The following is a 24,497-nucleotide window of genomic DNA, read 5'->3' as shown; positions in this document are numbered from 1 at the left end:
GACTTTGTAAATTTGGGAAGAGTTAATGAACTTGATTTCCTCCTTTGTAAGGGCTATTTCCTCCTATTTCACAGGGCTTTGGGGAGGGTCAGAGGAGGTTATTTATGTCAAATACCTGGCAAGTAAGAGGAGTCTCTGGTTTGTTCTCCTCCTCTCTGGAGTTACATATTTTCATTTCATTTAAAATCTTCCTCAGTGAATGTGCTGTTTTGAATGGAATCAGTGACATAATCCAGTGGTGTTTGGGAGATGTGTTTGGGTGTATGTATGTGTGTGTGTATATGTTCACCACTCAACCATTCTCTGTTCTGCAGAGGTTATAAGCATTTGCTCATTGTTTTAATTGTGTTGTCCTATTTTGCTTTGAATTTGTCTTATTTCTGTTTCTTTTTTTTATTTTAAATTTATTTATTTGGCTGAGTTGGGTCTTTGTTGCGGTACTCAGAAGCTTTTGTTGTGGTGTCTAATTGTGTGACAGGGGCTCCTGAGCTCTTGGACTAAAGTAGTTACAGCCCGCAGGCTTAGTTTCTCTGAGATGTGCTAGATCTTAGTTCCTGGACCAGGGATCAAACCCACGCCCCTTGCATTGCAAGGGCAGATTCTTAACCCCTGGACCATCAGGGAAACCCCTTGTTTCCACTCTTATCCAAACAAAGCTACTTACATGTATGCCTCTTTTGGAAGGCAGGGGAAATTGCTTTTTAAAAATTGAGTCATCATTAAAAGGACAGTTTTCTTTCTTTCTTTTCTTTAAAAAAAGAATAAGGTTTGTTTTTATTGAATGTGTGATTTATACAATTGCTGAGGCTACTATGTACAGAGAGAGGGGGAGAACTTTATTTCTTGGTCACTTCCTCCTTGGATAGAATCTTGATGATTTCCTCCTGCTTGGCCTGAAGCTGCTCTTCATGGTGCTTGAGGGCTTCCTCGGTCTTAGACCTGCAGGCCTTAGCCTGGTCCGCCAGAAGCTTCTTGCGGGCCTTGTCTGCCTTCAGCTTGTATATTCCCTGGATATATATCCAGCTAGTGGATATAATCCACTTGTTTTTGAACGCGTTACCCTTCACCTCCAGGTACAGGCTGTGATACACGTGGTGGTCAGTCTTCCTAGATTCATGGTATCTTCTGAGCAGCCAGCGCAGTTCTCATCCTCTGCTTCCAGGTTACCTTTTCGTGCATTCGAGCACTGGCAGTACCCTTTCGCTTATCTATGCCCATATGCCTGCCCTTCCAGCGAGCCAGGGTGTTTTTCCACCATTGAGTCCAAGAAGTCATAGGCTTCCAGGTGATCAGCCCATCTTTGATTGGCTTCCGGATCTGCTGATGGGAATTGGCCTTGGCGATTTCATTAGTCTCCTTGGGGTCCAACCAGACCGGTTTGCCACAGCAGGGGGACCCTGGAGGCAAGCCTCTTCTGCAGCCTGAGCATACTCATGGCTGTGGCCACAGCAGTGAAAGGAAAAGGAGTTTTCTTAACTTTACCTCTTTATCTGATAGGTTAGATTTTCTCAAGGTCTTTTAATAAACAGAGTAGCTGACATAACTGAAATTCAACTTTTGCTTTGCTTGGTTTTCCTAAATTTTAACACAGCTGCTTCTGTATTTTTCTTCTACATGACCCCTATAGGTCTTGGTAAAAATAGCCAATGTAGTTTGTAGGAGAGCTATAAAATATTGATTGCATGTATGAGTAGTTTCCCAGTTTTCTTAAATGGTAACTATAAATAGCATCTCAGGACATAATTTAATTTTTCAAAGAGGGAGATTGACTTTCAACTTGCATTACTTCATTGGCTTAGCTTTTTTAAAAAAAATCAAGAATGCAGCTTGGAATAAGATGAAAGTGCAAAACCTTTTCATTGAACTCAGTTTTGTTTCAGTTTTCTAGGGTTCTTAGGAGCTAAACACTATGCATAACAATGACTGTGTTAAGTTTAATTATTTGTTCCATTTCTTAACATCTTAGAATTGGAAGGGATTTTAAGTCCTTCTGTCCAAGTGACCATTCTGTGTTAGATCCCTTCTACAGCAGCTGACAGCCAACTTGCCTCCTCTGGAGGCAGGCTCTTTCATTGCTGGACAGGTCTAATTGTTGGAAGATTTTTTTCTCCCCTCATACTGAGATGAAAGCCAACTCCTTGAAACTGTCATCCATAAACTGTCATCCACTTATCCAACTTCAGTCTTTTGTTGTCACATAAATTAAATTCACTAGCTCTTCAGATAATTGAAAATAGTTGCTAGGCACCACTTCTCTGACTTCAGTTGTCGTTTTTTTTCCCCCAAGAAAAATAGCCCTTGTTTCCCCAGCCATTCTTCCCATGATATCATTTCTAGGTTCTTTTGCAGCCTGATTTCACTGTGGCCCTTTTAATCTGCAGTGGCCATCCCTCCTGACAGCTAGCTAAATGTGGCAGGATCATTGCACCTAAGTTACCAGAAAGCCACGTTCACCTCTTGGTGGATGTTGAGCCAATAGACACAACCAAGCCAAAGTATGGTAGAATGAAGGACTTATTATTACTTGCAGCAAGTACTTTGTGATCTTTCTCAAGGCAGCATACACAAACAGCAAAATCAGCGAAGTTTAAGCTAAGGCTACATGCATATTCATGAAGGGGCTTGAGCCAGGAGAGTTCAGCCTAGAATTGGGGCAAAGGTCAACAATCTAAGTCTTGGTTGATTGTAGTCTGGAGGGCAGCATCCTTATCCTGTCTTCCATCTGGGTTGGGGTCTTAGTTCCTACAGAACTCAAAGATATATTATTATGTGTATCCTTTGAGGAGTAACTAGGACTCTTACTTTATCACTGAACTGTTGTTTGACTGCCTTTTCTCTATTCCAGCATTCATTTGTTCCCTTAAGATCATTATTATTGAGACCTGTTCAAGGGCAAGCATCCTGATCAGGGTTAGATCACAAAATGTCTTAGGCCAAAATGAGTTCTCTCATGTCAAGAAAGCCATTCCTGGTTCTCTTTCTCCAGGGACCTCCTACCCTATCTGCTTAGAGTTATAGTGGATTTACTTCTATGTTCTACTTCCTAAGTGAATACATTATTTGGGAGTATTTCTGAACATTGTCCTGCAATGCAGTGTAGCTCATGTAGCCTCATAAAGCTGACAGTATTTGAAGATTAGTGCGAAGACCTAAGTTCAGACACCAGCTACTCCAGATGATTCAGCTCTGTAGTGCTGTCCTTGAGTGAGCATTCAGAGATCTTGCTTTCTTGGTTCCCTCTGAGAATTAGGGACAAATTAGAAAGATTCCAGGAGAAATTCCGGATGGAATTAATCAGCCTAAATATTGCAGGACACAGATCAGCAATGAAAAACTCATGACTGAATTTACCCAGATTGTCATTAATTATAGCTTATTTGGATTGTTCCCCACATATTATTTTATGAAACCCAGGATTGTAGTGACTTAGGTTACCAAAGGAGAGATGAGGCCAAATCAATTGAAAAATCTGAGCTTGGAGCAAAGTTTTATTGCAGGGTCAAGCAAGCACAGTGGCTTGTGCTCAAAACCCCATGAACTCCCTGATGGCTTTTGCGGAAGAGTTTCTATAGATAAAATTTGGGGTCAGGGCTACAGGATGTGTGACTTTTCTTCTGATTTATTGGTGGTGAGGTAACAGAGTGGTTCTCCAAAATTACCACCCCTCACCTGGGTAGAGCCTTAGTTCCTACAGAAGAACTCAAACATACTCTTAATGTATTCCCTTGAGGAACCAGGATGCTGCTTTAATCACTGTACTAAGTTTCTTGTTTGTTCCTCCTTTGTTTCTGCATCCCTTATGTCCCTGATTGGTAGCTGTTTGAATTTGCCCTTTAGATCTCTGGGAAGATTTAGGAAGGAGGCTGAAGCCTTTATCCTTTAAATAAGAAATGGAGGTGACTTCACTGGGCTTCCCTTGTGGCTCAGCTGGTAAAGAATCTGCCTGCAATGCAGGAGACCTGGGTTCAATCCCTGGGTTGGTAAGATCCCCTGGAAAAGGGAAAGGCTACCCACTCCAGTATTCTGGCCTGGAGAATTCCATGGACTGTATAGTTCATGGGGTCAGAAAGAGTTGGACATGACTCAGCGACTTTCACTGGTGGTTTAGTGACTAAGACTCTGGGCTCCCAATGCAGGGTGCCCAGGTTTGATCCCTGGTCAGGGGACTAGATCCCACATGCTGCAACTAAAGATCCCACAGGATGCAATGGAGATCAAAGATCCTGTGTGCTGCAACTAACCTAATAAATAAATAAAAGAAATAGGGGACCCAGAAAGACTTTGTGTCCAGCGGGGCCCCACAGGATCCTGATCAGTTTCACCCATGCCAGGTACTTTAGTGATGCAAAGCTCTGAGAGTTGCCTTTAATAAGAGTTTGTGCTATGACCCACATAGCTGGGTTTGGAGTCTGACTTGGCCATGAACTGTAGGAATTTGGGCAAAGCATCAATGGCTAACCTTTTTGTGTTTATTCATTTATAAATGAGAGTCATGATAGAGCTGTCTCATCAAGTTTCCTTGTGTGAAATAAGTTAATATGTTTTGGCAGAGCTGAGGCTAAGTTTAAAAGAGCGAGCAAGTCACCCTCCTTAAGTAAAAAATTTAAAGGGCTGCCAAAAAAATCAGTCATCAAGATAAATAGTTTAATGGAGTAAAATAAGCCAAAAGTCAATATTTTAAAAATTGTTGTTTTAAAGATTTATTTTTGTTTATTAATGGCTGGTGCTGGGTCTTCGTTGCTGCATGTGGGCTTTCTTTAGTTGCAGCGAGCAGGGGGCTACTCTCCAGCTGTGGTGCTCGGGCTTCTCATCGCAGTGGCTTCTCTTGTCGTGGAGCATGGGCTGTAGGGCTCGTGGCCTTCAGTAGTTTCGGCACGTGGGCTCAGCAGTTGTGGCTTCCAGGCTCTGGAGCACAGGCTCAATAGTTGTGTTGCACAGGCCCAGTTGCTCCTTGTCATGTGGGCTCCTCCTGGATCAGGGACTGAACCTGTGACCCCTATATTGGCAGGCAAGTTCTTCACCATTGAGCTACCAGGCAAGTGCCAAAATACCAACGTTTTAAATAGAGACCAAATCTGAAAGGACTGAGATTGGGGTGAAGTGAGTGAGTTGTACAATTGCAGGATAGGATCCTGTCTTTATTTAAAATTTTCATAATTTTTCATCACGGATTTTTTTTGCCTTGAGAAATGAAATATTTCCTGCCGTATCAGTAAACAAAGGATGTCATAGTCCTCAGCAATTGCAGACACCACGGATGGTGAGCTGGTGAGCCCTGTGGAACTCGGGAAGAAAAGAATACCTGCCATTTAGCAGCCATCAGACTGTAGCCGCTGCCTATGTTGAGCCCTGAAGAAACTCAGGATGTGACAACACAGGATACAGGCCCCAGATATCATATCCTTCATATCAAAGGAATGATTTCAGTGAGCCAGGACTTTTGTATTTTTCTGTACATAGAAAAGTGCAAAATTCCTTAACTTGGGATATCTTTAATTTCTTTAATCAATGATAATCATTTGATGTTCATACTACCTGCCCTTTCTTGTAAAACTCTACCTGGCTCCTCCCCTCGCCTCCTTAGTGGTTCTCCAGGGTTACTTGAGATGCTGTCTCCTAGACTTGAAATACTAAAAATTCTCTTAACTTTTAAGTTGTGAATATCTTTTAAATCCATGGCCTTAATTTTGATACTTTAAAACATTGGATAATATTTTAAAATATTATTTATCTTGGTTACTAGAGCTTGTTTTCTTTTATATCCTCTCCAATTTTTGGCCCAAAGTGAGTGCCTCACTAATCTCACCCCGGTTGCAGACAGATGTGTTGTGTGTTGCTTGTAGTTATCACAGGATGTTAGTCTTGTGAAGGAAATGCGTTCTAAAAGCCTCATGTAAGGATTTCTTTCCCCAGCATAGATGTTTCTGTTAGGTTATCTCAGAGTGCCAGTCCAAATCTCATCAAGGTCAGCTTTAGGTTTCGAAATGTCGTGTTTCAAATACTGCTAAAGTTCACAGCCAGATAATTAAAAATGCATGTACTGAGCTTATGTCTAGAGGAATCTAGCCAAACCAAATAGCACTGCAACATTGCTTCTCCTCGATGGTAGGGATTGTGAAAGATGGACACAGATGGTGGCTGAGCCGGAGCTGGAACTACTGTTAGTTGGCAGGAGATCTTCTAAGTGACAGAAGCCAGGCCACACTGGGGATTAGGAAGCAGTGTTTCTAGAAGTTAAATTATGATCATAGAATCTTTCTTTAATTCTGGTTCTTCTCCAGTTTGCCTTTAGTTATACAGACCTGATTATAAGCATGTCTTGGAAATCTTTTTCATAGTTAATGACCAGTGAAAGGCAAAAAAAAAAAAAAAGCTACAGAATCCGATGTTTCAAAGCTTTCTTCTTGAAAGTCCAGGTGTTGCACAGGCAAGGCAGGTTGTTAGGGCATTGCTCTGTTGCAGTGGTCGTTCCCCCTTTCCCTCATTCCTTTCTTCTACAGATTCATCCAGTGTTGCTTTTTGGACAAAGTAAGAGACAGAGTCCTTCTTAAAAGGTGGTCCAGTGGTTAAGAATCTGCCTGCCTATGTAGGGGACATAGGTTTGATCCCTGATCTGGGAAGATTCCGCATGCCTCAACTACTGTGCCCAAGTGCCCTTGAGCCCGTGCTCTGCAACAAGAGAAGCCAGTGAAGTGAGAAGCCCGAGGAGTAGTGCCACCTGCTGCAACTAGAGGAAGCCCATGCACAGCAACGAAGACCTCGTGTACCTCCCCCTCAAAAAAGTCACAGAAACGGGATGTTGTTGATGCTTTGCATAAAATACGTCAAGCTAAATAAACTAGTAATCACCATAGCAGTTGTCATTGGCTTTCATTAGGTTTAAATTTACCTGCAGTTTTTATCATTTTGTTTTTAGATTCTAAAAAGGTGGAATCCAATTGTTGCAGTAGAATGAATTAAAAACGTAACTTCATTTTGTTGACTGTTGCCAGACCATGCTGCCTTGCCATGGCAAGGTGGGTCTACTGCCTGAATTTGATCATTTATAGAGACTCCAGGTGTTTTTTGGCTTAGTGTTAAAAAAAGAAAAAAAGAACGGGAAATTCTTGTCTTGCGTGTATGTCACCTTCTTTGTCGCCGTTTTTAGAGAACAGCTGTGGCAGCTGCTAAACTATACATGTCTGCTTTGTTTTCCTTCTTTCATTTAGCAGGTGGAAAAAGTGTGCAAGTTTAAAATTGAGTGTAAAATTGTATATCTGGTGGAGCATTCAAATTTCATGTATATGCATAGCTAGCAGAGAAAGATGGAGAGACTTGAGTGTAGAATAACTGTAGAGGTTGGAATCACTAGTATACTACTGGTACTTTGATTTATAAGGGGGACATCCTCAGATATCCAGGAACTCTTCTTGAAATAGAGGCAACTCTGGGAATAATTATCTTAGCCTGAAAGCCAACCCTTGCTTTAATGTGCAGAGTTTAATGTTTCCTGTTGGGTAATTTATCAGCTCGTTTTCTAATTAGTTAGTGAGGTAAGACTTCTAGAGTCAGAGGATGATATCCAGTGCTTTCTTTTCTTGATTACTTCTGCTTCTGGGCCAGTTCAGACTGAGTTCTAAACGGATTTGCAAACCACAAATCCTGGTTGTTAGCGTTGAGTCATTGTGATGGGTGACCTGGGAGTGACTGTGACATGCTGTCACAGTCAGGGTGATGGGTGACACTGGGGAACAGTCTGTGGCAGTTGACCAGTACTCCGGCATTATCTGTTGAATTTGGAAGACTCAGCTTCCCATCCTGTGTCCTTGATAGCTCAGTTGGTAAAGAATCCACCTGCAATGCCAGAGACCCTGGTTCAATCCCTGGCTTGGGAAGATCCGCTGGAGAAGGGAAAGGCTACCCACTCCAGCATTCTGGCCTAGAGAATTCCATGGGCTGTATAGTTCATGGAGTTGCAAAGAGTCAGACACGACTGAGCGACTTTCACTTTTAGATTCCCATCACCTGCTTAGTGGGTACACAGCACTTCACTCCACCATCCATAGTTCTGACCATTTTCTAATCACTCTTTTTTTTAAGATTAGACTTGGTTTATTTGAAAAAAAAAAAATTTATCTGGCTGCAGCAAGTTTTAGTTGCAGCAGGGATCTTCTGTCTTCTTTGTAGCATGCAGGATCTTTAGTTGCAGCATGTGAACCCTTAGTTGGAGCATACGGGATCTAGGTCCCTGACCAGGGATTGAACCCGGGTCCCCTGAATTGGTAGCATGATGTCTTGGCCACTGGACTGCCAGGGAAGTCCCAATATTTCATTCTTTTCAATGGCTTAGTAGTATTCTCTGTGTGTGTGTGTGTATGTATCACTCACATTTTCTTTATCCATTCATCTACTGATGGACGTTTAGGTTGTTTGCATATCTTGGCTATTGAACTGCAGTGAACATTGTTGTTGTCTAGTGGCTGAGTTATCTCCTGCCTTTTCTGCAACCCCATGGACTGTAGCCTGACAGCCTTCTCTGTCCATGGCATTTTTCAGGCAAGAATACTGGGAGTGGGTTGCTATTTCCTTCTCCAGGGGATCTTCTCAACCCAGGGATCAAACCCGCGTATCTTGTGTCTCTTGCATTGGCAGGTAGATTGTTTACCACCGAGCCCACTGGGAAGTCCCACAGTGTACAAAAAGCTACATAAATCTTTTCAAGTTGGTGTTTTCATTTTCTTTGGATAAATACCCTGAGTGGAATTGCTGGATCATATGGTAATTTTTTTTTTTTAATTTTATTTATTTATTTTTGGCTGTGCTGAGTCTTCATTGCTGAGCACTGGCCTTCTCTAGTTGGGTAAGTGGGCGCTACTCTATAGTTGCGGTGTATGGGCTTCTCCTTGTGTTGGCTTCTCTTGTTGTGGAGCATGGAATTAGCTGCTCTGTGGCATGCAGAATCTTCCCAGACCAGGTTTCGAACCTGTGTTCCCTGCATTAGCAGATGGATTCTCTACCACTGGACCACCCAGGGAAGCCCCAGGTGATTCTATTTTTGATTTTTTGCAGAACCTCTGTACTGTTTTTTATATGGTTGCCCTCTGGTATTATTATTATTGTTGTCCTTGCTGGTGTTAAAGGATGATTGCATGTCGGCCTTCTCAGTGGACCATATACCCCACTGGGAGCCCTAGAGGAAAAAAGAGGTACCATCAGCTGTTTCCCTCCTTTTCTTTTCCTTTGTTTGCAGGACTGTCTGCTACCAGCCCTGGGAGGCTGGTGAACGTGTACATCTTCAGTGTTCTTGGAGTAGTTCTCCATCAGAGTATTGCCAGAAAGCTATGGCAGAGGGAGGGAGATGAGGGAGAGAGAGAGAGGACCCTTCCCCCCCAACCCCCACCGTGGGCAGCAGTAGCAATCCATCCTGTTTGAGCAGATGGCTCTGGAGGAAACAGCAGCTTCCCTTGTGCAGATCTGCAGCCAAGATCCTGCACAGAAAGGCAGCTGACAAGGTGCCTGGCACAGCCAGATCCATATCCAGGCCTTCTGCAATGGGAAGGAATTCCTTTTATCTTGCTTTAAAAGTGAAAATCTCCTCTGTCCTCTGCATGGGGCTAATAGTTGGGTTGTGGTCAGGTCACAAGGGAGGCAGAGAAAATCTAGAGAGCTTGTGAGATATAAAGTATGATCCTGCTCCTTGGGGCTGGAAGTGTCTGTATCGTGGATGCCAAGGCAGACTTGCGGCACTTGAGCTTGAAGAGATGGCTGAACACTGTGGGTCTAAAACTCAGCCTTGATTTTGGCAAACCTTACAGATTCCTTGCCTTTTCCCATTTGTTCCCTTGCCCAGATTCTGTTGCCTTCATCCCAGTCTGCTTTTTCTCCTGCTGCTTATGTAAGGCGGCATGTGGTCCTTCACCAGATGTTCATGGTGCGTCTATAAATGCATGTGTTCCTATTCTGGGCCAAGAAAATATTCCAAAATTTTTTTGGCTTAATGAAATTTACAGTATCTTTTTCCTTTCATGATTTATTTAAAAGTCTTAAAATGAAGTCACTGTGCAGTTTTCTTCTTTGAATCGGTATGTTGGTGGGGGGGGTCACATAATTAACCTGCTGATGGGATGAGAAAGCTTAAAGATATTCTTTGTGCTGAGACATTCGATCACCTTCTTTCTTAGTAATGCAAGCCCCTCCCCTACCCAAAGTCATGGCTTTTGTCCATGCATATTTTTATCTTGACTATTATAGAAAACACACCCACTGCCAACACATTTCTGGACCTAGGGTACAAAATTAGACTAAGTGAATGTAAATATCCAGTCTGGCTAGAGAGGTAAAAAGAAAAGAGGCCAAACAAAGCATTTGCCCTTATTCCCAGGCACATGGGTCAGGCCTGAGTTCTGGTCCAGACCCCACTTGTCATGTCTAGAATGGGTATAGTGGTCAACACCTTGGCGGTGCGTGAAGGCAGGGAGACTCTCCTTCGTCTCACCTGTCCTCACTTTAGAAGTAGAGTCTAGGTGGGTGAAAGGATCCTGCTGTGGTTTCAGATGTGCTAAGCAGCCTGAAAGCCCAAGTCAAAAGCCAGGAATACTTATACCTGCACTCATCTCACATGCTAGCCAAGTAATGCTCAAAATTCTCTAAGCCAGGCCTCAATAGTACACGAACCCAGAACTACCAGATGTTCAAAATGGATTTAGAAAAGGCAGAGGAACCAGAGATCAAATTGACAACATCCATTGGATCATAGAAAAGCAAGAGAGTTCCAGAAAAACATCTAATTCTGCTTCATTGACTATGCTAAAGCCTTTGATTGTGTGGATCACAACAAACTGGAAAATTCTGAAAGAGATGGGAATACCAGACCACCTTACCTGTCTCCTGAGATATCTGTATGCAGGTCAAGAAGCAATAGTTAGAACCTGACATGGAACAATGGACTGCTTCCAAATTGGGAAAGGAGTACGTAAAGGCTGTATATTGTCACCGTTCTTGTTTAACTTATATGCAGAGTACATCATGCGAAATGCTGGGCTGTGTGAAGCACAAGCTGGAATCAAGATTGCTGGATGAAATATCAACCTCAGATATGCAGATGACACCACCTTTATGGCAGAAAGCGAAGAGGAACTAAAGAGCCTCTTGATAAAAGTGAAAGAGGAGAGTGAAAAAGCTGGCTTAAAACTCAACATTCAGAAAACGAAGGTCGTGGCATCCAGTCCCATCACTTAGATGGGAAAACAAGGGAAACAGTGTCAGACTTTATTTTTTTGGACTCCAAAATCACTGCAGATGGTGATTGCAGCCATGAAATTAAGATACTTGCTCCTTGGAAGAAAAGCTATGATCAACCTAGACAGCATATTATAGAGCAGAGACATTACTTTGCGGACAGAGGTCCATCTAGTCAAAGCTACGGTTTTTCCAGTAGTCATGTATGTGCATGTGAGAGTTGGACCATAGAGAAAGAAGGCTGAGTGCAGAAGAACTGATGCTTTTGAACTGTGGTGTTGGAGAAGACTCTTGAGAGTCCCTTGGACTGCAAGGAGATCAATCCAATCAATCCTAAGGGAAATCAACTCTGAACATTCACTGGAAGGACTGACGCTGAAGCTCCAATACTTTGGCCACCTGATGTGAAGAACTGACTAAGTGGAAAAGACCCTGATGATGGGAAAGACTGAAGGCAGGAGGAGAAGGGGACGATAGACGATGAGATGGTTGAATGGCATCACTGACTCGATGGACATGAGTTTGAGCAAGCTCCAGGAGTTGGTGATGGACAGGGAAGCCTCGCATGCTGCAGTCCTTGGGGTCGCAAAGAGTTGGGCACGACTGAGTGAATGAGCTGAACTGAGGTATACAAAATTGAAATTCTGCCTCTGAGATTACAGAGGAAGAAGAGTTCACCTCCCTCACACAAATGAGAAAACTTGGGGCTGCAATCAGTGAAGGACACTGATGTGTTCAGGCCATGGGCAGTGACTTGGAGACAAACTTAAAAGAGTCAAGACTCCAGATTCCCACTCTTGTGGTAATTCATTGTATCATGTTGGCTCTTTGCTTCATTATGAAGCCAGTTCTGTGTTTTTAAAAGGATATATTGTCCCTTGATTAAAAATATAGATATTAGTAATAAATCAACTGAATGATCTCATTTAAATGTGGAATCTAAGAAACAAACAAAACAAACAAACCTTGAGCTCATAGATACAGAGAACAGATTGGTGATTGCCAGAGGTGGGGGTTTAGCCTATCAAAAAGTCCAAACTAAAGTATGAGAGCCCTTGGGATGCACATATAGTGTGGTGGTTATATTTAATAATATTTTATTATGTATTTGAAAATTGCCAAGAGAATAGATCTTTTTTTTCCCCCCTCAAAAGTAATTATTTGTTTATTGGATTTCTGTTTTATCTTCTTTTTTTTGGGGTCATGTTTTGCAGCATGTGGAATTTTAGTTACCAACCAGGGATTGAACCCATGCCCCCAGCACTGAGAACACAGAGTCTTAACTACTGGACTACCAGGGAGGTCCCTTCTTTTCTATTTTGAATATAGAAATATTTATGTGTGTACATACTAATGAGAATAGATCTTTAAGATTCTCTTCATAAGAAAAAAGTTTGTGACTATGTATGTTGACAGAAGTTAACTGGGTTTATTGTGGCAATCATTTCTCAATATATACAAATATCAAATCATTATGTTGTAGACCAGAAACTAATGTTATATGAGTTAGAGCTCAATAGAAAAAAAGAAATCACACTATAAATTCTTTCATTTTAATCTCAGAATTAGTGGTAAAGAGAAACATTTGTACTTTATATTTGGGTTCAAATCTAAAAAGAAGAAATAATTTTTTTGCTATTAACCTCCTTTTAACCTTGGGAGTAGCGATTGATCATATAAATCACAAGTAATTTTCAAATATTTATTCAAACTATTTTCACCACAATTTCTTTCGGTTAAAACACCAATAATAATAATGACCTTGTGCTGTGCTAAGTTGCAGCCTGCCAGGTTCCTCTGTCCATGAGATTCTTCAGGCAAGAATACTGGAGTGGGTTGCCATGCCCTCTCCAGGAGATCTTCCCAACCCAGGGACTGAACCCATGTCTCCTGCAGCTTCCACTTTGTAGGCAGATTCTTATTGCTGAGCCACCGGGGAAGCCCCAGTAATGACCTCATGATGAGCTAAACATTTTATCCTGAGACTAAATGGCAGAGGAAAGGTTTTGAAGACAGGAGTGCCTTGTGTGAAGTTAGGAGAGATGTGGTCAGTGATTTGATCCCAGGGGGAGCTTAGTCTGATGATGTCAAAAGGAACAAAGAGTGGATTGAATAAAGTCTTTATAGTTTCAAAATTTTGCATTGTTTTACATTAAATAGGTTATATATTTATCTCTGGTACCGTTTTTTTTTTTTTTTTTCCCTTGCTGTGTTGCTTGTACGATCTTAGTTCCCTGACCAGGGATTGAACCCGAGGCCTCAGCAATCAAAGTGTGGAGTCCTAACCACCAAACCACCAGGGAATTTCCTCTGGTCTTACTTAGTCTTGGTTTACGATTCCTAGTATCTTGTGATTTATCAGGAAACCACTGGGTAAAACCTAACTTGTGACACATAGACACCCAGAAGAGGAGATAGCTCAGAGAGGCAGCAGGTTTTTGACAGTGGAACCTAGTACAAACTCTGACTTGGGGTGACTTCCAAGCAAGCACCTGCATGTTAGTTTGGAAATGATAAGTTGTTTCCTTAACACTAAACTCTCCGCTTATTCTGTTAGATAATATTTTGGAGTTGCACTCTCAGAATCTTTAAGAGGTGACTCATGCACCTCTTGTGGGTGTTGGAGAATGTCAGGTGGCTTCGGGAGGGGCAGGCATCCACTTGCAGGAACAGATCCTTTCTTGTGAAGAGCTCCAGTTTGGGATCCAAAGACAACCTGTGGTGACTGTCTTTCTGCACCAGCCTGAATAGACTGAAGCAATTGTTGTGAGACCCATTAACAAACTACACTGTGTCCATTTATAATGGTTTGCTTATTAATCCAGTAATTTATTTTACTCAATTATTCAAGGCTTGCCAAAGAATTAGAAAAGATAATATTTAAAGGAAATGTTTCTCTACATAATTCTTACTGTGATTAAGAAGGTCTTTCTAAGCCTTAATTGCCTTAAAGTGTTGACTTTATCAGGACTGCTGAACAATATGATATAAGATATTGTGTGTGTAGTGATAATAAAGTTCATCTGATATGTAGGACCTTAGCGGTGGAAGGATGGAGATTTTAAAGATAGGGTAGCTCTTGATCTCAAGTAGAGTGGCTCTTGCTGTTGTTAAGTCCCTAAATTATGTCCGACTCTGAGATCCCGTGGACTGTAACCTGCTAAGCTCCTCTGCCCATGACATTTTTCCAGGTGAGAATACTGGAGGGGGTTACCATTTCCTTCTCCAGGGTATCTTCCCAACCCAAGGATTGAACCTGCGTCTCCTGCATTGCCAGGCACATTGTTTACTACTGAGCTACTGGGAATCCCATAATGTGTAGCCTCAAGGGGATTATAATCTGGTGTGGAGGATTTCTGAACAGCCGCCATTGAACACAATGAACGGCGTGCAGGTAGATGTGCAACCACATATAGTGGTTCGGGCTGTGAAACTGCATAGGGAGTGGGAGGGTACTTGGCTGGGGAGTGCTGGGGGTGGGCTTACAGTCCAGCTTAGGTTCTGTCCACCGAGCTCTGTTCCCTGGTTTACAGCTAAGCCAGCTTTGAGAAATGGGCATCTTCCAAAGGCAATATCTTTTTTTCTAATGTCTGAAGACACATCATGTACTAGCTTCAGCCCAGGTGCTGGTGGAGTACAGGAGAGAGGATTACTCCTTTGAAGGGAGTAGTAAATACATGGCTGTGAGGTGGCTGGTACATGAAGTCCTTGGAAGGTGATTCTTCCAGGCAACCTCTGTCAGCCCTTGAAAGCCCAGTTCTAGGGAGGCAAGTGTTCTGGGACCTAAGGTCAGAGGGCGGTGACCACTTGTGTGTCCCTGTGTCTCAGGCACATGTCTGCCAGAGCTGTCTTTCTCTCCTGTCTCGCCCTTTCCCCCCTGAGTCTGTGGATCGCTCGAGGGAAGAGACCTTGAGGGAAGGATTTGTGTGGGAGGTCAAGTTTGAGGAATAGTTCCAGGTGGATCAGAAAGATTTTGATTACCATCCTGAGGAGTTTCCACGAGTGCATTCTTAGTGTTGGAGGAGGAAGCGACTTGTGCCAACTATGTTTTCTTTTTTTTTTGGAAAGCCTCTCTGTGAGTTGTGTAGACATGAATCAGAGGAGAGAAGGGGCCATGTGGAGAGGTTGGAGGTATAGGGTTGCAGGGTGCTAAAGAGCTTGGTAGGAAGCAGCTGCACAGAAAGAGTTGCTGTAAGTTTTTATTTAGTTGAAGACATGTATTTCCCACAAGGCGTACTATCACCATTAATGCATATATATACTACACACACACAGACACACACACATACACTTCCCAGGTGCCTCTAGTGGTAAGGAACCTGCCTGCCTAATCCAGGAGACATAAGAGGCATGGGTTCGATCCCTGGGTCAGGAAGATCCCTTGGAGGAGGGCATGGCAACCAACTTCAGTATTCTTGCCTGGAGAATCCCATAGACAGAGGAACTGGCAGGCTACAGTCCATAGGAACTCAAAGAGTCAGACATGACTGAAGTGACTTAGCATGCATGCATATATGACAGAAATGTATGTTCCTGTCCCTTTTGTTAGAGATTTGCTTCACCCTTCCAGGAGAATGTACTCTAACATCCAAAGTGCCGTTATTCAAGGAAATACTCTCAAACACTGGAGAGACAGTATAGTAAAGTGGTTAAGGAAATGGAGACTACTTGAGTTTGATTCCTGGCTCTGTTACTTATTATTAGCTGAGTTACTTTCGGAGAATTACTTACTCTTTCTGTATTTCAGTTTACTTGTTTGTGAAATGGGGAAAACACTAGCATCGACCTCATAGATATTTGTGAGGATTAAATGGGTTCATATGTATTAACTGCTTAGGACAACACCTGGCATATAGTAACATATATTGATTATCTCTGTGCCCTTGAATGAAATTTGCAAAGTAGCATTATTCCAATTCCTTTATACATATGTATTAATCACATACAATTTTTAGCACATTCCTATGTGGTAATATTTCTATTTTATAGATGAAGAAGTGGATGTACAAACATACAAAGTGATCAAGTTGTAAAACCTTTAAGTGGGGTGCCAGAATGTGAACCAAGGCAGTCTAGTGTTAAAGTACATGTTCTTGACTGTGACATTAGGTTCAGAATTGCCTTCATAGCTACAAATAGCAAGTGTCAGGGAGTGATTTAAAACCACTGTCTTTTTGGTGTAAAGGGAGGGAAAGCTTGGTTTTGAGCAAGGGCACTTGACAGATGGATCCTGGACATCTGAAATGAGTCATTTAAATGCCTAAGTTTCTTAAATTCAGAAGTTTCTCCCGTAATTTCTGCCTCCTCAGACTTTGATATCAATTTCTTAACCAAACTTTTTTCTTTTTTTAAAAAAGCTTATTTTACTATTAGGAGAAGTTTATCAAAGTGGTATCAAGGATAAACAGTTCATAGAATAAAGTTTTTGTTTATCTTATTTTTTCCAAGTAACCACTTCAGTACCAAAATGTTCTTCCAAGTGAGTGGGCAGGGGATACAGAACTTGTTTGCAGAATCACAAAGCTATAGTTCATCTCTGAATATTCCTTGTGGTGTGCCCTGACCTGCTTCTTGAGAAACCAGTATGCAGGTTAGGAAGCAACAGTTAGAATTGGACATGGAACAACAGACTGGTTCCAAATAGGAAAAGGAGTACGTCAAGGCTGTATATTGTCACCCTGTTTATTTAATTTATATGCAGAGTACATCATGAGAAACACTGGGCTGGATGAAGCACTAGCTGAAGTCAGGATTGCTGAGAGAAATATCAATAACCTCAGATATGCAGATGACACCACCCTTATGGCAGAAAGTGAAGAAGAACTAAAGAACCTCTTGATGAAAGTGAAAGAGCAGAGTGAAAAAGTTGGCTTAAAGCTCAACATTCAGAAAACAAAGATCATGGCATCTGATCCCATTACTTCATGGGAAATAGATGGGGAAACAGTGGAAACAGTGTCAGACTTTATTTTTGGGGGGATCCAAAATCACTGCAGATGGTGACTGCAGCCATGAAATTAAAAGATGCTTACTCCTTGGAAGGAAAGTTATGACCAACCTAGGCAGTATATTAAAAAGCAGAGACGTTACTTTGTCAACTAAGGTCTGTAAGGCTATGGTTTTTCCAGTGGTCATGTATGGATGTGAGAGTTGGACTATAAAGAAAGCTGAGTGCATAATTGATGCTTTTGAACTGTGGTGTTGGAGAAGACTTTTGAGAGTCCCTTGGACTGCAAGGCGATCCAACCAGTCCATCCTAAAGGAGATTAGTCCTGGCTATTCATTGGAAGGACTGATGTTGCAGCTGAAACTCCAATACTTTGGCCACCTCATGCGAAGAGCTGACTCATTTGAAAAGACCCTGATGTTGGGAAAGATTGAGGGCAGGAGGGGAAGGGGACGACAGAGGATGAGATGGTTGGATGGCATCACTAACTCAATGGACATGAGTTTGGGTGAAATCCTGCCGGGGTCCAGCCCCAGTGGATCCAGGGAATTCGAAGAGGGGACAGCGTTGGCGAGGAGAACTTATTTATTTATTAATATAGAAATATAAGATTAGATTAGGAAGAAATAATGTAGTAGGAAAATTAAGTGGAGAAAGAAGGCTGAATAACTTAGCTTACGGGGAAGGCCAATAAAGTTCCAGACAAGGAGCTTGCACTATCTACGTTGGGCCACCGGCGCCCACTTGAATATCTAAGGGTGCCCCTCCTTAGGCTCCCTTTCGCACAGGTCTTAAAAGCCGGGACAAGTAAGTAGACTTAGTGAGCCGCCCCACTCCAGATGGGAATTCAGCTTGAAATTGGAGTAAAGAGGGGAGACGGGGGAAACCAGTCCAGCGACTGGCTCCGTCCTCTATTGTTCAGAAGGCCTTTTATACTTTTGATAAAACATGGAGATCAATGGGTAACACAAAGTTATGCAGTGTTAGCAGTCCAGACTCTTATTAAAACCAGGCTTTTTTCTCTGCATACGTAATTGTATGCACAAGTCTTAGGTGATTTACATCATCTTCTGGCCAAAAGGACCAATTAACATTTTACAGCCTTTTTTCAGATAAGGGTTTGTCAACCAGAAGACTTATTTGTGTTGATCTTCCCAAAGTCTGGTGCCATTATCAGAAAGCACTAAATAAAGTTACATTCTTACATAGCAAGGACACAAGAGGAGTGCAGTGATATATAACAAAGAGAAAAGTAATTAACTCAAAAGTCTAGTGTTGCTAACATCAAAACTACTATAGATCTTTTTCCATATCCCATTTACATTGATTAACATCCTCCCAGGTGCCTAAAAGATAAAGAATATGGAGGCCTGGCAGCAGTCATTGAGTCAACAGTGAAAACCCTCTACCAATATGATTTTTAACTCTTTAGAAAAGGCTCTGTATCTTTAAGATGCTTTTAAGCTTTGTGCCTCTCCTGGTTGGGGGGCTGTAAGCAATTCACAAGCTGTAAGAGGTCCGGGGGAACCTGTTAGGCAAGCTAGAGAGCTATCAGAGGGGTTTTAAGCTGAAACATCCCTTTCAAAATGCAGAAGACTAAAGCCCTGATTTGACTTTTTCCAGAGAATATAGAAGAGTGGAAAAGCAGGCAGATTCTTATTTTTTGTGGAGGTGGATGCTCAGGAAATTCCAGGGGGAAAACCTGAGGTCTGATTAGCCTTGCCATCAGAGCTCTGCCACATGACCTTGTCACGGGTGGAATTCCTCACGCTGGCTCCCGGCAAAATCTGGCAATTGGTGATGGACAGGGAGGCCTGGTGTGCTGTGGTTCATGGAGTTGCAAAGAGTCGGACACGACTGAGCGACTGAACTGTAGTGTGTGTGTGTATGGGAGAGCGAGAGATAGACAAAGTTGGCCTTCTCAGTGATGTCCTGAGGGATCTCTGTGAAGGGATGATACTGAGAGGGGGCAATGGTTTATCCTACTTTAGGCATCCTTAGGGGATATCAAGCTCTTTTACAGTGGTCTCTTTCACTGTTTTCTAACTTGAACAATGAAGAGAACACAGAGTTGTTACGTGTTTCTGGTGATTTAGCCAGGCATCTTGGCAATTTGCTGCTTTGTGGACATTTGTCCAGCTCTGTCTTCTGTATTCAGTTTGCCATCGCTTTATAGGCAGTCAGACAAAAAGAAGATGAACACGGTGTGTATGATGTAAAGGATAACCATTGTGTATCCACCACTCAACCTAAGGCATAAAACGTCACAAGTACCTTGGAAGCCCCTATATGTTCTTTCTCTATGACCCCAGCTGCTACCCTGCCTCTTGTAATTATCCTCTTGCTTTTCCATACACTTTTGCCATAGTTGTATGGACCCCTCAAAACATCTATGGTAAAAGTGTATGACAAAATAAGAGGATAATTAATAACAAGATGCAGGGTCCCTCAATGGGGCTTCCCTGGTGGCTCAGGCAGTAAAGAATCTGCCTGCAATTATATTTCTTCAGAATAAAATTTTTAGGCACTTTTCTAATAGAAACTCTCTTTAAAATCTGTGACTAATTACAAGCCTTATTTTGCCTTTTGGAGAAGGAAATGGCAACCCATTCCAATATTCTTGCCTGGAGAATCCTAGGGATGGAGGAGCCTGGTTGGCTGCCATCTATGGGGTCGCACAGAGTCGGACACGACTGAGGTGACTTAGCATACATGCATGCAATGTGGGAGACTAGAGTTTGATCCCTGGGCAGGATGATCCCTTGGAGAAGGAAATGGCAACACAGTCCAGTATTCTTGCTTGAAAAATCCCACGGATAGAGGAGCCCGGTGGACTATTGTACATGGATTTGCAAAGAGTCAGACACGATTTGGTGACTAACACACACACACACACGAGTCCTTCAATAGTACTTTGAATAATACAGTGTAATTTAATCTGTTTTAGACTCTTATATAAATGAGAAGATTTTAGGACAACAAAAAATATTCTTATCTCTCGGTCATGCCAGTGAAATATAGGAGACTATTCTCATAACTTGATTTTGTTTTGAAATAGGCCAAGTTGTCAACTTGATCCCTGACCAAACCATCAGTGGCCTGTAACAACTTGTGGTCCTTGTGGCTCCTAAAACAATGGTCCTTTCATTTTTTCCCTGTAGTGAAATGAGCTATGCCTGGCACAGACTAGTTGCTCAGTAAAATTTCTGAATGAATGAATTGTAATAGCAAGGTCAGTGAACTTCACTTGTTACAACTTCCATGTAGTTTGTTTTTGACATCTCTTTGCAACTGAACTGAATGTGGGAGTCCTAGCTGGGAAAGCTATATCCCTGTGTAAATTCTTAATCTAGCATACAGATTAGTGGTTGAAGTGTTTACACATCTGTCTGGTTCTGTCAGAAGTAGCTACACCTGTTATGAAAGGTGCAGTTAGCCCTGCTCCTCTAGGGACTGAAAAGAGCTGCAGGGACTAGCTGGTCTTCAGGTGAGTATCAAGCATCTGCTTTGTATCAGGTGCTGTTCATGGGCCATTAGAGACAGTGGTGTACCAGACAGACACGATCTTCTGTTGTATGCTGGGGAGGACTGACATGAGAAGTAAAATGCAGATGTGATGAGTGCTGTAAGGAGGGAGGACAGGATGCCACGGGACCATATACTGGGGGCCTAGCTTGTTTTGGAGACAGGACCTGGGACTGGAGAGTAGAGATGATGTGGGATGGCCACATGTGGGTGATGGGAGAAAATCTTCAAGGCCACTGAGGCAGGCAGGGGGCAGATCTTGGAGGGACTTGAAAGCCACTGCAGTAGAATCCCTTTGAAGTGTTTTTTTTTTTTTTTTTTTTCCCAACACATTCAAATTTTTAGTTATTTTTGATTGCTCTGGGTCTTTCTTCCTTTGCGAGGGCTGCGAGGGCTACTCTTCAGTGATGTGCTCAGGCTTCTCATTGTGTTGACTTCTCTTGTTGTGGAGCGTGAGTTCTAGGGCAAGTGGGCTCAGTAGTTGTGGCTCCTGGGCTCTAGGGCACAGGTACTCGGGCTTCGCTGTCCAGAGCATGTGGGATCTTCCCCGACCAGTGATGAAACCTTGTGTCCCCTGCGTTGGCAGGCAGAGTCTCATCCACTATGCCACCAGGGAAGCCCTGGCATGTTTTTAACAGGGATGTAACATGCTCAGATGTGCAATTTGTACCAGTCCAGCTGTAGGGTAGAAAACAGTGGCATGAGAGGGTGGGATGTGGAGGAGCTTAGTGTTAGGAGGAACCTATTCAATATCATGGTAATCCAAGCCTATTCCCCAACCAGTAACGCTGAAGAAGCTGAAGTTGAACAGTTCTATGAAGACATACAAGACCTTTTAGAACTAACACCCCAAAAAGATGTCCTTTTCATTATAGGGGACTGGAATGCAAAAGTAAGAAGTCAAGAAACACCTGGAGTAACAGGCAAATTTGGCCTTGGAATGCGGAATGAAGCAGGGCAAAGGCTAATAGCGTTTTGCCAAGAAAACACACTGGTCATAGCAAACACCCTCTTCCAACAACATAAGAGAAGACTACACATGGACATCACCAGATGGTCAACACCAAAATCAGACTGATTATAGTCTTTGCAGCCAAAGATGGAGAAGCTCTATACAGCCAGCAAAAAACAAGACCAGGAGCTGACTGTGGCTCAGATCATGAACTCCTTATTGCCAAATTCAGACTGAAATTGAAGAAAGTAGGGAAAACCACTAGACCATTCAGGTAAGACCTAAATCAAATCCCTTATGATTATACAGTGGAAGTGAGAAATAGATTTAAGGGACTAGATCTGATAGATAGAGTGCCTGATGAACTATGGACAGAGGTTCGTGACATTGTACAGGAGACAGGGATCAAGACCATCCCCATGGAAAAGAAATGCAAAAAAGCAAAATGGCTGTCTGAGGAGGCCTTACAAATAGCTGTGAAAAGAAGAGAAGCAAAAAGCAAACGAGAAAAGGAAAGATATAAGCATCTGAATGCAGAGTTCCAAAGAATAGCAAGGAGAGATAACAAAGCCTTCCTCAGGGATCAATGCAAAGAAATAGAGGAAAACAACAGAATGGGAAAGACTAGAGATCTCTTCAAGAAAATGAGAGATACCAAGGGAACATTTCATGCAAAGATGGGCTCGATAAAGGACAGAAATGGTATGGACCTAACAGAAGCAGAAGATATTAAGAAGACGTGGCAAGAATACACGGAAGAACTGTACAAAAAAGATCTTCACGACCCAGATAATCATGATGGTGTGATCACTCATCTAGAGCCAGACATCCTGGAATGTGAAGTCAAGTGGGCCTTAGAAAGCATCACTACAAACAAAGCTAGTGGAGGTGATGGAATTCTAGTTGAGCTATTTCAAATCCTGAAAGATGATGCTGTGAAAGTGCTGCCCTCAATATGCCAGCAAATTTGGAAAACTCAGCAGTGGCCACAGGACTGGAAAAGGTCAGTTTTCATTCCAATCCCAAAGAAAGGCAATGCCAAAGAATGCTTGAACTACCACACAATTGCACTCATCTCACATGCTCATAAAGTAATGCTCAAAATTCTCCAAGCCAGGCTTCAGCAATACATGAACCATGAACTTCCAGATGTTCAAGCTTGTTTTAGAAGAGACAGAGGAACCAGAGATCAAATTGCCAACATCTGCTGGATCATGGAAAAAGCAAGAGAGTTCCAGAAAAACATCTATTTCTGCTTTATTGACTATGCCAAAGCCTTTGACTGTGTGGATCACAAGAAACTGTGGAAAATTCTGAACGAGATGGGAATACCAGACCACCTGACCTGCCTCTTGAGAAACCTTTATGCAGGTCAGGAAGCAACAGTCAGAACTGGACATGGAACAACAGACTGGTTCCAAATAGGAAAAGGAGTACTTCAAGGCTGTATATTGTCACCCTGCTTGTTTAACTTCTGTGCAGAGAAACGCTGGGCTGGAAGAAGCACAAGCTGGAATCAAGGTTGCCAGGAGAAATATCAATAACCTCAGCTATGCAGATGACACCACCCTTATGGCAGAAAGTGAAGAGGCACTCAAAAGCCTCTTGATGAAAGTGAAAGAGAAGAGTGAAAAAGTTGGCTTAAAGCTCAACATTTAGAAAACGAAGATCATGGCATCTGGTCCCATTGCTCCATGGGAAAAAGATGGCGAAACAGTGTCAGACTTGACTTTTTTGGGCTCCAAAATCACTGCAGATGATGATTACAGCCATGAAATTAAAACAGTTGGAAGAAAATTTATGACCAACCTAGATAGCATATTTAAAAGCAAAGACATTACTTTAACAAAGGTCCGTCTAGTCCAGGCTATGGTTTTTCCAGTGGTCACGTATGGATGTGAGAGTTGGACTGTGAAGAAAGCTGAGCGCCGAAGAATTGATGCTTTTGAACTTTGGTGTTGGAGAAGACTCTCAAGAGTCCCTTGGACTGCAAGAAGATCCAACCAGTTCATCGTAAAGATCAGTCCTGGGTGTTCATTGGAAGAACTGATGTTGCAGCTGAAACTCCAATACTTTGGCCACCTCATGCAAAGATTGACCCACTGAAAAAGACCCTAATGCTAGGAAGGATTGGGGGCAGGAGGAGAAGGGGACAACAGAGGATGAGATGGCTGGATGGCATCACTGACTCGATAGACATGGGCTTGGGTAGACTCTGGGAGTTGGTGATAGACAGGGAGTCCTGGGATGGTGCAATTCATGCAGTCTCAAAGAGTTGGACCCGACTGAGTAACTGAACTGAACTGAACTGAATATTAAATCCAATCTTTTGAGGCCTATCTGTAAATGGGAAATAAAATCGGTTTGAGATTTGTAACCAGGGCAAGATGATAATTTAGAATTTTATAATCATGAAGCTTGTGTTTGAAACTGTTTATTTTCCAAAGTGAGATTGAAGGTTAAATGTAGCATCCTCCCCCTACTCCAGTACTTTTGCCTGGAAAATGCCATGGATGGAGGAGCCTGATAGGCTGCAGTCCATGGGGTCGCTAGAGTCAGACACGACTGAGCGACTTCACTTTCACTTTTCACTTTCATGCATTGGAGGAGGAAATGGCAACCCAGTCCAGTGTTCTTGCCTGCAGAATCCCAGGGACGGGGGAGCCTGGTGGGCTGCCGTCTGTGGGGTCGCACAGAGTCGGACATGACTGAAGCGACTTAGCAGCAACAGCAGCAGCAGCATCCTCAGCATCCTCCTTGGTGAAACCACACCCTTTCACCTCCATGTGCTTGGAATTGCTAAGAAGAACCAAGTGCTCTGGTTATTTTTAAATGGTTCCCTTCCCCCTCACCCTG

The 24,497-nt window shown here is 42.6% G+C and overlaps 1 protein-coding gene and 1 pseudogene across 1 annotated transcript in view; one reads left to right on the top strand and one right to left on the bottom strand.

Annotated features, from left to right (window-relative positions):
• The window catches only part of AK4 (adenylate kinase 4), a 92,686-nt gene that overhangs the window by 17,744 nt on the left and 50,445 nt on the right, over nucleotides 1-24,497 (top strand). The gene's annotated exons all lie outside the window — the stretch shown is intronic.
• Nucleotides 837-1,435, bottom strand: LOC128044815 (60S ribosomal protein L19-like; annotated as a pseudogene).

Source organism: Budorcas taxicolor, chromosome 3 (genome assembly GCF_023091745.1).
Source record: "Budorcas taxicolor isolate Tak-1 chromosome 3, Takin1.1, whole genome shotgun sequence".
Taxonomy (NCBI): domain Eukaryota; kingdom Metazoa; phylum Chordata; class Mammalia; order Artiodactyla; family Bovidae; genus Budorcas; species Budorcas taxicolor.
This window is presented reverse-complemented; position numbering and strand designations above follow the sequence as displayed.